The sequence below is a fragment of the Megalobrama amblycephala genome, linkage group LG11 (genome assembly GCF_018812025.1).
Source record: "Megalobrama amblycephala isolate DHTTF-2021 linkage group LG11, ASM1881202v1, whole genome shotgun sequence".
NCBI classification, from domain to species: Eukaryota; Metazoa; Chordata; class Actinopteri; order Cypriniformes; family Xenocyprididae; genus Megalobrama; species Megalobrama amblycephala.
In genome coordinates, this window is record NC_063054.1 from 11,728,132 (window position 1) to 11,742,300 (window position 14,169).

Below are 14,169 nucleotides of genomic sequence, written 5' to 3' on the forward strand. Positions count from 1 at the left end.
ATGTATATAGCATAAATAATTACACCCCACCTACAGGGAGTGCAGAATTATTAGGCAAGTTGTATTTTTGAGGATTAATTTTATTATTGAACAACAACCATGTTCTCAATGAACACAAAAAACTCATTAATATCAAAGCTGAATATTTTTGGAAGTAGTTTTTAGTTTTAGCTATTTTAGGGGGATATCTGTGTATGCAGGTGACTATTACTGTGCATAATTATTAGGCAACTTAACAAAAAACAAATTTATACCCATTTCAATTATTTATTTTTACCAGTGAAACCAATATAACATCTCAACATTCACAAATATACATTTCTGACATTCAAAAACCAAACAAAAACAAATCAGTGACCAATATAGCCACCTTTCTTTGCAAGGACACTCAAAAGCCTGCCATCCATGGATTCTGTCAGTGTTTTGATCTGTTCACCATCAACATTGCGTGCAGCAGCAACCACAGCCTCCCAGACACTGTTCAGAGAGGTGTACTGTTTTCCCTCCTTGTAAATCGCACATTTGATGATGGACCACAGGTTCTCAATGGGGTTCAGATCAGGTGAACAAGGAGGCCATATCATTAGATTTTCTTCTTTTATACCCTTTCTTGCCAGCCACGCTGTGGAGTACTTGGACGCGTGTGATGGAGCATTGTCCTGCTTGAAGAAGGTGTCTTCCAGAAACTGGCAGTAGGACTGGGAGTTGAGCTTGACTCCATCCTCAACCCGAAAAGGCCCCACAAGCTCATCTTTGATGATACCAGCCCAAACCAGTACTCCACCTCCACCTTGCTGGCGTCTGAGTCGGACTGGAGCTCTCTGCCCTTTACCAATCCAGCCACGGGCCCATCCATCTGGCCCATCAAGACTCACTCTCATTTCATCAGTCCATAAAACCTTAGAAAAATCAGTCTTGAGATATTTCTTGGCCCAGTCTTGACGTTTCAGCTTGTGTGTCTTGTTCAGTGGTGGTCGACTTTCTGCCTTTCTTACCTTGGCCATGTCTCTGAGTATTGCACACCTTGTGCTTTTGGGCACTCCAGTGATGTTGCAGCTCTGAAATATGGCCAAACTGGTGGCAAGTGGCATCTTGGCAGCTGCACGCTTGACTTTTCTCAGTTCACGGGCAGTTATTTTGCGCCTTGGTTTTTCCACACGCTTCTTGCGACCCTGTTGACTATTTTGAATGAAACGCTTGATTGTTCGATGATCACGCTTCAGAAGCTTGGCTATTTTAAGACTGCTGCATCCCTCTGCAATATATCTCACTATTTTTGACTTTTCTGAGCCTGTCAAGTCCTTCTTTTGACCCATTTTGCCAAAGGAAAGGAAGTTGCCTAATAATTATGCACACCTGATATAGGGTGTTGATGTCATTAGACCACACCCCTTCTCATTACAGAGATGCACATCACCTAATATGCTTAATTGGTAGTAGGCTTTCCAGCCTATACAGCTTGGAGTAAGACAACATGCATAACGAGGATGATGTGGTCAAAATACTAATTTGCCTAATAATTCTGCACTCCCTGTATATAAATATAAAATATAAAAATACCTAAAGAGTTTGGTAGATTTTCAATGCTATTAACCATTCAGTGCATCATTACAGTCTGTAAAATATGTTTCATTTCTTAACATCACAAGAATGATGCAATCACTAGTAAACAGAAGATTTCCTGTTAATAAAGTATCTGATAAAGATCTATTCTGTATTAACAATGCATTAAATTACATTAAACATTGAGAAACAATAAATAAGTAAAATAAACAAATTAAGTGATAACTCACAAGCATGTTTCAAGTAAAGTGAATTATTGATAATCATTATAACAGGCATCAAATCACAACTTACTTCAGGAAAAAGGGGAAGTATGACATTTGAGGTTACAATTAAAACAGCAAGTCCCGTCCCACGACTGCCAAAAATAAAAGTGTTTGCACAAGCAAAAGCATCAGGTGAGAGAAGATCGGGCACGAGCAATGCAAAGAAAAACAGTAAAACATTTTGAGTGCAAAATAGACACCTACGTGCACACATAGAGAGAGAGAGAGAGAGAGAGAGAGAGAGAGAGAGAGAGAGAGAAATGAACTGGTAAGACTGCAACAGAGCAAATTTTGAAAATATGTGAATTTAACCCTTAAATGCATACCTCGGGTCTTTAGTGACCCGGGACGTCATTCACTACCCTCCTCCTCATTCATTTTTTAAAGTTAGACATCAACCTTCTTGGTATTCCTCAGTCAATTCATTATAAAGAATATAACAAGAAAAAAAAAAATACAATTATAAAAGAATGCCTTTTATTGTATTCATTTTTTGTAAAAATTGTATAGGGTCACCCGAGGTGTGTATGAGTGTACATAATTTGGTAACACTTTAGAATAACTCACGCTATGAAGCATTAGTTAAGCATTAGTAAATAGTTAATTCATCATTTATAAAACATTAATAGACATTAGTAAGCCATTTATAAATACAGCTATAAATGCTTTGTTCTTGATTTATAAACATATCTATAATGAGTTTAATAATTGTATTTTCATACTTTATTAATGATCAATTTATCATTTCTAAATTGTGTATTAAATTATTCACAAACCAGTAATTTAGTTGTCAGTGGTTCATAAGATCATTTAGGAAGTGTAAGTAAATGATTAATAAAATATTTAAATGTACATTTATGCATCTTATTATTTAGACATATAGTATTAGTTACTCAGTGTGTTAATAAATGCTTTATTAACACATATTCCTAGTGTCAAAACTACCTCAGTACTAACTTTAAAACATTAGAGAACAGCAGTGCAAAAGATCACTGAACCTTTGAATCTCATTTATAAAAGCTTTACAAAGCATAAATAGTCCTCACTTTAGATGAGCTCACAAAAATAGTTAACTGACTACTTCTAAATGTTTTATAACTACCTGAATTAATCATGAATTGCAGTAGGAATATGTGTTAATAAAACATTTACTAACACACTAAGTAACTATTACTATGTGTCTAAATAATAAGATGTATAAATGAATGTTTAAATAGTTTATTAATCATTTACTTACACTTACTAAATGAACTACTGACAACTCCTAAATAACTGGTTTGTAAATAATGTAATACTTAATTTAGAAATGTTAACACTTTATAATAACTGCACACTGTGAAGCATTAGTTAAGTATTAGTAAATAGTCAATTCATCATTTATAAAGCACTGATAGACATTAGTAAGCAGTTTATAAATACAGCTATAAATGCTTTGTTCTTGATTTATAAGCATATCTTTAATGTGTTTAATAATTGTATTTTCATACTTTATGCATGATCAATTTTTCATTTCTAAAATTAAGTATTACATTATTTACAAACCAGTTGTATAATCCTCACACTTCTCTTCATGTGTTTTTGTTTCTCTCTCTCTCTCTCTCTCTCTCTCTCTCTCTCTCTCATTCAAACACACACACACTGGTGTGAGGTGTCAGGGGGAGAGGAGGGGGGGAATGTGAGTTGCACATAGAGAGAGTGCCTATGCCTATGTGTGTGCGTGAAAAATCCACATTCAAACAAAAATATCTGACTTCCTGTTGGTCTGAGCTAATGACTGTAAAATAGAAAGTTATCAGTCTTGATGAGATCAATATGTATGCCGAGTTTGGTGACTGTAGATTAAACTAACCCCCCCGACTTCTGTCAAAAGGTGGCGCTATATAGGCCCTGCTCTCTGCCCGTTTCTAAGGCTTTGCCCATGTCTACTGTATGACAATATTGATGTGTGTGTCGAGTTTCATCCAAATTGAAGCATGTTAAGAGCCTCAAAAAATCCCAAGAATATTATGAAAGTTTGACGTGTTGCCATGGCAACAATATTTAAGATATGACAAATGCAGTAACAGGTCTACATCTGCCATGTTTTGACATTATTGTGATGAAGTTTGAAGCAAATCGGGTGAAAATAAGAGGGTGATCTCAAAGCATTTTGAAAGTGACACACTTCCTGCTGCCAGTTGGTGGCGCTATAACTTTGATTCACAATAGTCACATCCATGTGATCAGACTCCTATAACGAACACACCGCTGAAGTTTCATAAACTTCAATTAATGTATGTAGACGTAATAAGACATTTCGTATTTTTTCTCTCCATAAATTCGTTGCTTCGCCACGGCCAAACCGTTCGAGATATCAAAAATCTGCTGGCAATTTTTCATCATGAACGTCTTGACTTCATGCTGACCAAGTTTGGTGGTGATCGGAATAATCTCCTAGGAGGAGTATATCAAATTCCAGAGCATGCGTTTTTCAAACAACCCGTAATAACTGACTTCCTGTTGAGGTGGCGTTTAACTTAGAGTATGAAAGTTGTTTGGCCCAATGACGTCTATATGTGTACCGAGTTTTATACTTGTATGTGCAAGCGTGTTTGATATATAGACCATGTTTTCGGACCCCATTCAAGGGGGCGCTGTCGAGCCCCCCTGCCACGCCCGGGTACCAGCTTCTGCCCGGCCCTGTTGGCCGCGGATTCCAATGTGTGTGCAAATTTTCAAGAGTTTTCGAGCATGGTAAGGGCCCCAAAAATGCCCGAATAGTCGGAAAAAAAAATTAAAAAAATATAGCTGCGAGCAGCGATGACGGGCCAAAGCCCGGTGGCTTCAGGGCAACTGTGCATGGCGGGCAATGGGCATTTAAAACAGTTAAGCATAAAAGGACTATGTCAAATTCACACCACATTTACTGCACTATAAGGTGGCGCTATAGAGCCCCTCCTCCCTGCCCGTTTCTAAGGTTTTGCCCATGTCTACTGGCTAACAATCCTGATGTGTGTGTGGAGTTTCAAAAAATTTGAAGCATGCTAAGAGTCTCAAAAGCATTCAAAACCAATATTAAAGTTTGATGCGTTGCCAAGGCAACTGTGTTTGAGATATCACGATTCTTTTCAAAGGTCTACATCTGCCATGTTTTGACATTATTTAAATGAAGTTTGAAGCAAATAGGGTAAAAATAAGATGGTGATCTCAAAGCATGCTGAAAGTAACACATTTCCTGCTGCCAGTTGGTGGCGCTATAACTTTGACTCACAATAGTCACTTCTATGTGATCAGCCTTGTACAACGAACACACAGCCGAAGATTTATCAAAATCAATTAACGTATGCCGAAGTTATAACACTTTGTTTCCCTTTTATTGCTATAAATTCGTTGTCTCACCACGGCCAAACCATTTGAGATATCCAAAATCCGTTTGCAATTAAACAACTTCAATGTATTAGCAACAAGTTAAAAAAGTTTGGTGTAAATTGTATGAACCCTTTTGGAGTAGTAGTATTAAATTCAAAGCCAGTTTTTTCAAAAAATTAACATTCAAACCAAAATAGCTGACTTCCTGTTGGTCGGAGCTAATGAATGTAAATTAGAAAATTGTCCGGCTTGATGAGAACAATATATGTACCGAGTTTGGTGACTGTAGGAAAAACTAACCCCCCCACTTTTGTCAAAAGGTGGCGCTACTGAGCCCCTCCACCACGCCCATTTCTATGGCTTTGTCCATGTCTACTGGTTGACAATATTGATGTGTGTGTCGAGTTTCATGCAATTTGAAGCATGTTAAGAGCCTCAAAAACACTCAAGAATATTAATAAAGTTTGACGTGTTGCCATGGCAACAATATTTAAAATATCAAGAATCCTGTCACAGGTCTACATCTGCTGTGTATTGACATTACACTGATGAAGTTTGAAGCAAATCAGGTAAACATAACAGAGTGAACTCAATGCATTTTTAAAGTGAAACACTTCCTGCTGCCAGTTGGTGGCGCTATAACTTGGACTCACAATAGTTACATCCATGTGATTGGACTACTACAACCAATGCACTTGTGAAGTTTCATAAAGATCAATCAATGTATGCTGACGTTATAACAAACTTCCTGTTTCCATTTTCTCGCCATAAATTCGTTGCCTCGCCACGGCCAAACCGTTCGAGATATCAAAAATCCCTGCAATTTTTAATCATCAATGTCTTGACTTCATGCTGACCGAGTTTGGTGGCGATCGGATTAATCGTCTAGGAGGAGTATATCAAATTCCAGAGCATGCGTTTTTCAAACAACCCTTAATAGCTGACTTCCTGTTTGCGTGGCGTTAACTTAGAGCACGAAAGTTGTTCGGCCCGAATGAGGTCTATATGTGTACGAGTTTCATACTTGTATGTGCAAGTGTGTTTGAATATATGGACCAAATTTCTGACTTTTTCAAGGGGGCGCTGTCGAGCCCCCTGCCACGCCCGGGTACCAGCTTCTGCCCGGCCCTGATGGCCGCGGATTCCAATGTGTGTGCAAAGTTTTCAAGAGTTTTTGAGCATGTTAAGGCCCCAAAAAGCCCCGGAAGACGGAAAAAAAAAAAAATAATAATAAATATAGCTGCGAGCAGCGATGGCGGGCCCAAGCCCGGTGGCACCGCCACCCCGGTGGCTTCAGGGCAACTGTGCACAGCGGGCAATAGGCACTTAAAACGGTTAAACATCAAAGGACTATGTCAAATTCACTCCACATTTACTGCACTACAAGGTGCCACTATAGAGCCCCTCCTCCCTGCCCATTTTCAAAGGATTACATGTGCCAAGTTTTAACATTATTCTGATGAATTTTGAAGCAAATCAGGTAAAAATAAGAGGGTGATCTCAATGTATGCTGAAAGTGACACATTTTCTGCTTCCAGTTGGTGGCGCTATGACTTTGAATCACAATAGTCACATCCATGTGATCAGCCTTGTACAACGAAGACTAAGCCGAAGTTTCATCAAAATCAATTAATGTATGCAGAAGTTATAACACTTTGTTTCCCTTTTCTTGCCATAAATTCGTTGCCTCGCCACGGCCAAACCGTTTGAGATATCCAAAATCCGTTTGCAATTAAACAACTTCAATGTGTTAGCAACAAGTTAAAAAAAGCTTGGTGTAAATTGGATAAACCCTGTAGGAGTAGTAGTATAAAATTCATAGCCTGTTTTTTCAAAAAATTAACATTCAAACCAAAATAGCTGACTTCCTGTTGGTCGGAGCTAATGAATGTAAATTAGAAAATTGTCCGGCTTGATGAGAACAATATGTGTACCAAGTTTGGTGACTGTAGGAAAAACAAACCCCCCCACTTTTGTCAAAAGGTGGCGCTACTGAGCCCTCCACCACGCCCATTTCTATGGCTTTGTCCATGTCTACTGGTTGACAATATTGATGTGTGTGTCGAGTTTCATGCAATTTGAAGCATGTTAAGAGCCTCAAAAACACTCAAGAATATTATTACAGTTTGACCTGTTGCCATGGCAACAATATTTCAAATATCAAAAATCCTGTCATAGGTCTACATCTGCTGTGTATTGACATTACACTGATGAAGTTTGAAGCAAATCAGGTAAAAATAAGAGGGTGATCTCAAAACATTTCAAAAAGTGATACACTTCCTGCTGCCAGTTGGTGGCGCTATAACTTTGACTCACAATAGTCACATACATGTGATCAGACTCCTATAACGAACACACTTGTGAAGTTTCATAAAGATCAATATATGTATGCAGACGTTATAACACATTTCCTGTTTCCTTTTTCTCGCCATAAATTCGTTGCCTCGCCACGGACAAACCGTTCGAGATATCAAAAATCCCCTGGCAATTTTTAATCATCAGTGTCTTGACTTCATGCTGACCGAGTTTGGTGGCGATCGGATTAATCGTCTAGGAGGAGTATATCAAATTCCAGAGCATGCGTTTTTCAAACAACCCTTAATAGCTGACTTCCTGTTGGCGTGACGTTTAACTTAGAGCACGAAAGTTGTTCGGCCCGATGAGGTCTATATGTGTACCGAGTTTCAGACTAATACGTGCAAGCGTGTTTAATATATGGACCAAATTTTCAGACCTTTTTCAAGGGGGCGCTGTTGAGCCCCCCTGCCACGCCCGGGTACCAGCTTCTGCCCGGCCCTGTTGGCCGCGGATTCCAATGTGTGTGCCAATTTTCAAGAGTTTTTGAGCATGTTAAGGCCCCCAAAAAGCCCCGGAAGACGGAAAAAAAAAAAAAAAAAAAAAAAAAAAAAAAATAATAATAATCCTTAGAAAAACAAGAGGGCCCTGCGCGAATTTTCGCTTGGGCCCTAATAAATATAGCTGCGAGCAGCGATGACGGGCCAAAGCCCGGTGGCACCGCCACCCCGGTGGCTTCAGGGCAACTGTGCACAGCGGACAGTGAGCATTTAAAACGGTTACACGTTTACTGCAGTGGCTGATGCTTTTATGATAACAAACCACAAAAGCCACATCCATGATCATTTAAATTGAAATGACTTTCATGTCACAGAATGTTATAAATCAATTTCAAATGAGTGCAGAATATCATCCTAATCTGAAATGTCTGGGTTTTTTCTCAGGCAATCCCTATAAAAATTCTAGACCAAATTACATGTTATTTGTGCCAACTCCACAGTGCTCTGAAAAAACTAATCCAGCCTTAATGTGAATGTCTGTGATTGCTGATGTTGTATAATCCTCACATTTCTCTTCATGCGTTTTTTGACTTCCCTGAGCTGTTGTTTGTGCACCAATCTTATGCACCAAAAGCATGCTTTCATTTAATTTTAATATGTGTGGTATAAGACAAAAAATAAAATGAAAAAAATGAATAAATAGAGCCATTTCACAGAACCTGCAAAGACAATTTTAATGTCAGTCTCAGGTAACAATAAGGTACATGTCTAAGTTTATTTTAAACAGCCACTTTTATAATCTTGTGAAATGTAATTAAAGATTTTATTATAATTTTAATATAATTTGAATTATATCAATAATTTATTACAAAAATAATTTAATTGTAAAAATAATAATTGTAACTCGAACATTTAGAAAACTAGTCCTGTAACAATAGTGATATAGTGTCATAGTTCAAATTCAAATGAGTGTGAAGTTATCTTTTGCAGTGTTTTTAAATTTGAATTAACCTAATTATCAAACTAATAAATGTAATACTATGTTGTCAGTGGCCTACAAATAAACTGGCCTGATTAGCTGCTTCAGGTGTGTTTGATTAGAGTTGGCAATAAACTCTGAAGCACAGTGAGTCTGCAATAAAAGGGTTAAAAGGTAAAGACCATTGTTACACCACTTTCAACAATTAAAAAAAAAAAAAGGCTTGCAAATGTTTGTTTTTTTTTTCTCTCAAGACCACATTTACATAGTTAATGGGTTCTACTGTTCGTCCTCACAATGCTATTGGATAGAAGAAGTGTTTATATGTCCGGTCATCTGACCATGAACTCACTCTACCTGCAAACTTCGCATCAAGCTCATCTCCTTTTTTTTTTTTACATGACTGGATTTGTCAAGATTCAAGTAAGTAAAATTCCTTATATTTTTTTTTTTGTGTTTATTACAATGTCTAGAACACAGGTATATTTAGTTATTTTGGAAAACATTAATCAAATTTGATTTAGAGATTGTTATACCATGTCGTAATTCTACAACGTTGGGCTAGAGTGGTAGTCAAAATAGCCTGTGCTCCTACACATCACATAAGGACACTGCACTTCTCACATGGTCACAAATTGAAATTTAAACTGTTAGATTCATTGTTACTAAGTTCTAAATGTGCTTTTCTGTTAAATTTGTACTTAGTTTAGTTTAGACAATAATTAAACACAGGAATAAATTGTATGTGGAATTTGAAACTCCATCATCCAGAGCAGTATCTGAAACTCCCTGTATCCTTGTAGTTTATTTGTTTTTTAACTTCTAAATGTTCCTGAGATTTTTTTATGAGTGTTGCCCAGGTAGCAGTTTATAGCATTAGGATATAAAAAACAGGCTCTGAATGTCTGTGAATGGTCTTGAATATGAACCTGTAAGTACTCTGGGGGTATGCATGTGTTACTTTTAGTATGATATGTAGAAAGCATAATAGGTGATCCAGACAGTATTTTGATTAGAATTTTGATTAGCATTTGCATTGAAATTATAATACTTTGATGGATAATTCTTAGATCTCTACCCTCAACACATGTTCTACCACCCTGTCTATTTTTTCAGTTTATCTACTACAATATAAGACCCATATGTATTATTCACTTTTTTTTTTTTTTTTTTTTTTTTTTTTTTTTTACTTTTTCCATTTCAGAATGCCAAGATGTCATCGGACCACCCCGTCTGGATGTACACAAAGACATGACTGCACATTTACCAGTAAAAACGAAGAGAGGATGCTGCAGACACTGCAATAATGGATACACAAATACACTGTATCAAGTGCATGTTCGCCTGTGCTTCTCAAATGAAAAGAACTGTCTTAGGGACTATCACTGCAAAACACAGACTTCATTCAAACCACATTCACATTCAAAGTGATAGAAGGAAAAGTTTTATACATTTTTTTTTTTCACTTTTTATTAATAAATGCTTATTCATAAAAAATGTTGTGTGATTATTACTCATGATATATACTGTTATGGGGTCCAAAAAAATAAAATAAATAAAATTTAAATTTTCCTACCAGTTGATGATTTCAAAGCAGTTCAAAGTGGAACCGGGTCCATGGGTAGCTCATCATTGTGCACATTTAATTGCGTCTGATACACAGACAATTCTTCTCCAAAAGGATTAATGGTGCGTCCAAGTCCTCCTGGGACGTTCGTATTTACGAGGTGGGAAGTCGTGTGTACGACTGTACGTTCAAGTCACTTTTGTCTGAGTATGATGGCGGTGTACCTTCTCTAAATTAATTACACAAAATAACAACACTTCTGCTTCTAAAAAATGTAGAGCAAAGAATGTGCATTAGTTGTTGTTACAACAGAGACACGGAGGCAGAGGTATAAAACAATCCAGGTAAGTTTATTCACATAAAGCAGAGCACAGGGTGATGGTAAGCAGATAATGGATTCTTGAGAGATGAAGAGAATGTAATACTGTCCTGATTTTGTCTTGCAGATACGGATGAAGAGATGTGATGGAAGGAATCGGCGGAGACACTTACACACACAGGCAGGTAGGCACACAAGGGGAACTGGAGACGACGGAGATGGAGGAGACGACTGGAGCAGGTAAGTATGGTGTTTGGAGTCCTTAAGGTAAGCATACATATGTTGAAGTGCAAACGAGACCGGACAGTGAGTGTGTGTGAGTGTGGTGGCTTTGTAGTGGTGGTGATTGCAGTGCTGATGAGTCACAGGTGGCGGTGATCAGTATGCTGGTGATTGAGTGCGTGGGTAAGGGAGTGAGGTGGAACCTGACGTGTCTGTGACAGTTGTATGTTGCTTTTTTTTTTTTATTAATTTATGAAGCCATTGTAAACTTTATTGTTACATATTACATTTTTATATTGTGATGCATTCGTATTTTTTTACTGGTAATCAGCTTACTTCATTGTAAACAGAAAAGCCTGACAATGTCACTGCTAAATACCTGTAAGTATTGTGGTATTTCACTATGTTTCTGACTGACACGCCCCCAACTCGTACAGATCGGAGCTTAAAGAAAATTACGAGCTTCCCACTGGTATTTACGACATTGTGGTGGCGTTCATGTCGGTTCTGCTCGTAAATACGATCTTTCCAACATGACTTGAACGCACCATAAATATGGCACAAAACAGTAAACTCTCGCAGGAGATCATGTAGAAATAAACATAGGGAAAAACTAGCCTTGCATAAACAAAGCAAAACAATTAATATCAAATTCAAACATCAACAGCAAATATCTTGTATACACTTCAAATAATACATTAACTCATCATTTCAACACTTTTTGAACTTATTGACACTTAATCGTCACATTTCATGACATCTCATTAGCTCGTTAGCACTCGTAGCCCTTGTGCTATTACTACAGCGCATATAAATCGGCATATATATGTCACTTCTCATATCAATTTACTTATTGAGTTAGTGACTCTTTTCTCACATAATATGATATGACTTAGAATGAGACTCACCAAGGCAATAACTTCACATTCAAAGAAACAAGCTCATTTGCAACACTCTGATTCTCCGTTGGTGCCTCGTCGACTTCTCACCCCGATGACAGCTTCATGTGGCCACATCCGTTCAGAAATATGATCTATTTATTGCATTTAATCTCTTTTCTCTCTGTATTAAAAGCTTTTACGGAGGGTCTCTACTTCGTCAGACTCGTTCTCTCTCTCTTTGCCTCTCACGCAGTGCAACAGCGCCGGCGCAGCCTGTGGGCGGGCCTTATGAGAGTGCTGCTAACATTGGCTCTTAGGAGAGTCAGTCACTGAAATGAACGCCGTGATTGGACAAAACAGTTTTCCTTCTGGAACTTTTCTCTCTTTTTTTTCTTTTCTTTAGCTTTCTTTATATCAACCTGATTACCCGGGTTACAAGTGTCATAGTTCAATTTCAAATGAGTGTGAAGTTATCATTTGCAGTGTGTTTTTATATTTTAATGAACCTAATTATCAAACTAATAATGTAATACTATGTTGTCAGTGGCCTACAAATAAAAGAGTTAAATAACTGATCAAGGGTCTCTCTCTCTCTCTCTCTCTCTCTCTCTCTCTCTCACTCACTCACTCACTCACTCACTCACTCACTCTCTCTCTCACACACACACACACACACACACACACACACACACACACACAGAGAGGGAGGGGGTAGGGGGACTGAGACCCTACGTCTCAGAAAGCTTAAGTGTGTGCGTAAGAATGTTTGAAAAATCCACATTTAAACCAAAATATCTGACTTCCTGTTGGTCAGAGCTAATGACTGTAAATGAGAAAGTTGTCCAGTTTAATGAGAACAATAAGTGTACCGAGTTTGGTGACTGTAGGTTAAACTAAACCCCCACTTTTGTCAAAAGGTGGCGCTGCAGAGCCCCTGCTCCCCGCCCGTGTCTAAGGCTTTGTCCATATCTACTCTATGACAATAATGATATGTGTGTCAAGTTTCATCCAATTTGAAGCATGTTAACGGCTTCAAAAACGCCCAAGAATATTATAAAAGTTTGACGTGTTGCCAAGGCAACTATGTTTGAGATATCACAATTCTTTTCAAAGGTCTACATCTGCCATGTTTTGACATTATTGTGGTGAAGTTTGAAGCAAATCGGATAAAAATAAGATGGTGATCTCAAAGCATTTTGAAAGTGACACGCTTCCTGCTGCCAGTTGGTGGCAGTATAACTTTGACTCACAATAGTCACATCCATGTGATCGGACTATTACAACCAACACACTCGTGAAGTTTCATAAAGATCAATCAATGTATGCAGAAGTTATAACACATTTCCTGTTTCCCTTTTCTCGCCATAAATTCGTTGCCTCGCCACAGCCAAACCGTTCGAGATATCAAAAATCCGCTGGCAATTTTTCATCATCAATGTCTTGACTTCATGCTGACCGAGTTTGGTGGTGATCGGATTAATTGCCTAGGAGGAGTATATCAAATGCCAGAGCATTTGGCATTTCAAACAACCCATAATAGCTGACTTCCTGTTGAGGTGACGTTTAACTTAGAGTACGAAAGTTGTTTGGCCCGATAAAGTCTATATGTGTACCGAGTTTTATACTTGTATGTGCAAGCGTGTTTGATATATGGACCACGTTTTCTGACCCAATTCAAGGGGGCGCTGTCGAGCCCCTCTGCCACGCCCGGGTACCAGCTTTTCTCCGGCTGTAATGGCCGCGGGTTCTGACCCGTGTGCAAAATTTCAAGAGTTTTTGAGCATGTTAAGGGCCCCAAAAACCCCAAAAACTTAGAAAAAAAATAATAAATATAGCTGCGAGCAGCGATGACGGGCCAAAGCCCGGTGGCACCGCCACCCCTGTGGCTCCAGGGCAACTGTGAATGGTGGGCAATGGGCATTTAAAACAGTTAAGCATAAAAGGACTGTCAAATTCACTCCACATTTACTGCACTACAAGGTAGCGCTATAGAGCCCCTCCTCCCTGCCCGTTTCTAAGGCTTTGCCCATGTCTACTGGCTAACAATCCTGATGTGTGTGTGGAGTTTCAAACAATTTGAAGCATGCTAAGAGTCTCAAAAGCATTCAAAACCAATATAAAAGTTTGATGCGTTGCCAAGGCAACTGTGTTTGAGATATCACAATTCTTTTCAAAGGTCTACATCTGACATGTTTTGACATTATTTAAATGAAGTTTGAAGCAAATAGG

At 38.2% G+C, this 14,169-nt stretch overlaps 1 long non-coding RNA gene across 1 annotated transcript; it reads right to left on the reverse strand.

Moving 5' to 3' along the window:
- Positions 1-9,938: 9,938 nt before the first annotated feature.
- Positions 9,939-12,837, reverse strand: LOC125277696. Its single transcript, XR_007186972.1, has 2 exons — positions 11,968-12,837; positions 9,939-11,098 (listed from the first exon to the last, which is right to left on the reverse strand). It is a non-coding gene; the product is annotated as an uncharacterized LOC125277696 (long non-coding RNA).
- Positions 12,838-14,169: the final 1,332 nt, after the last annotated feature.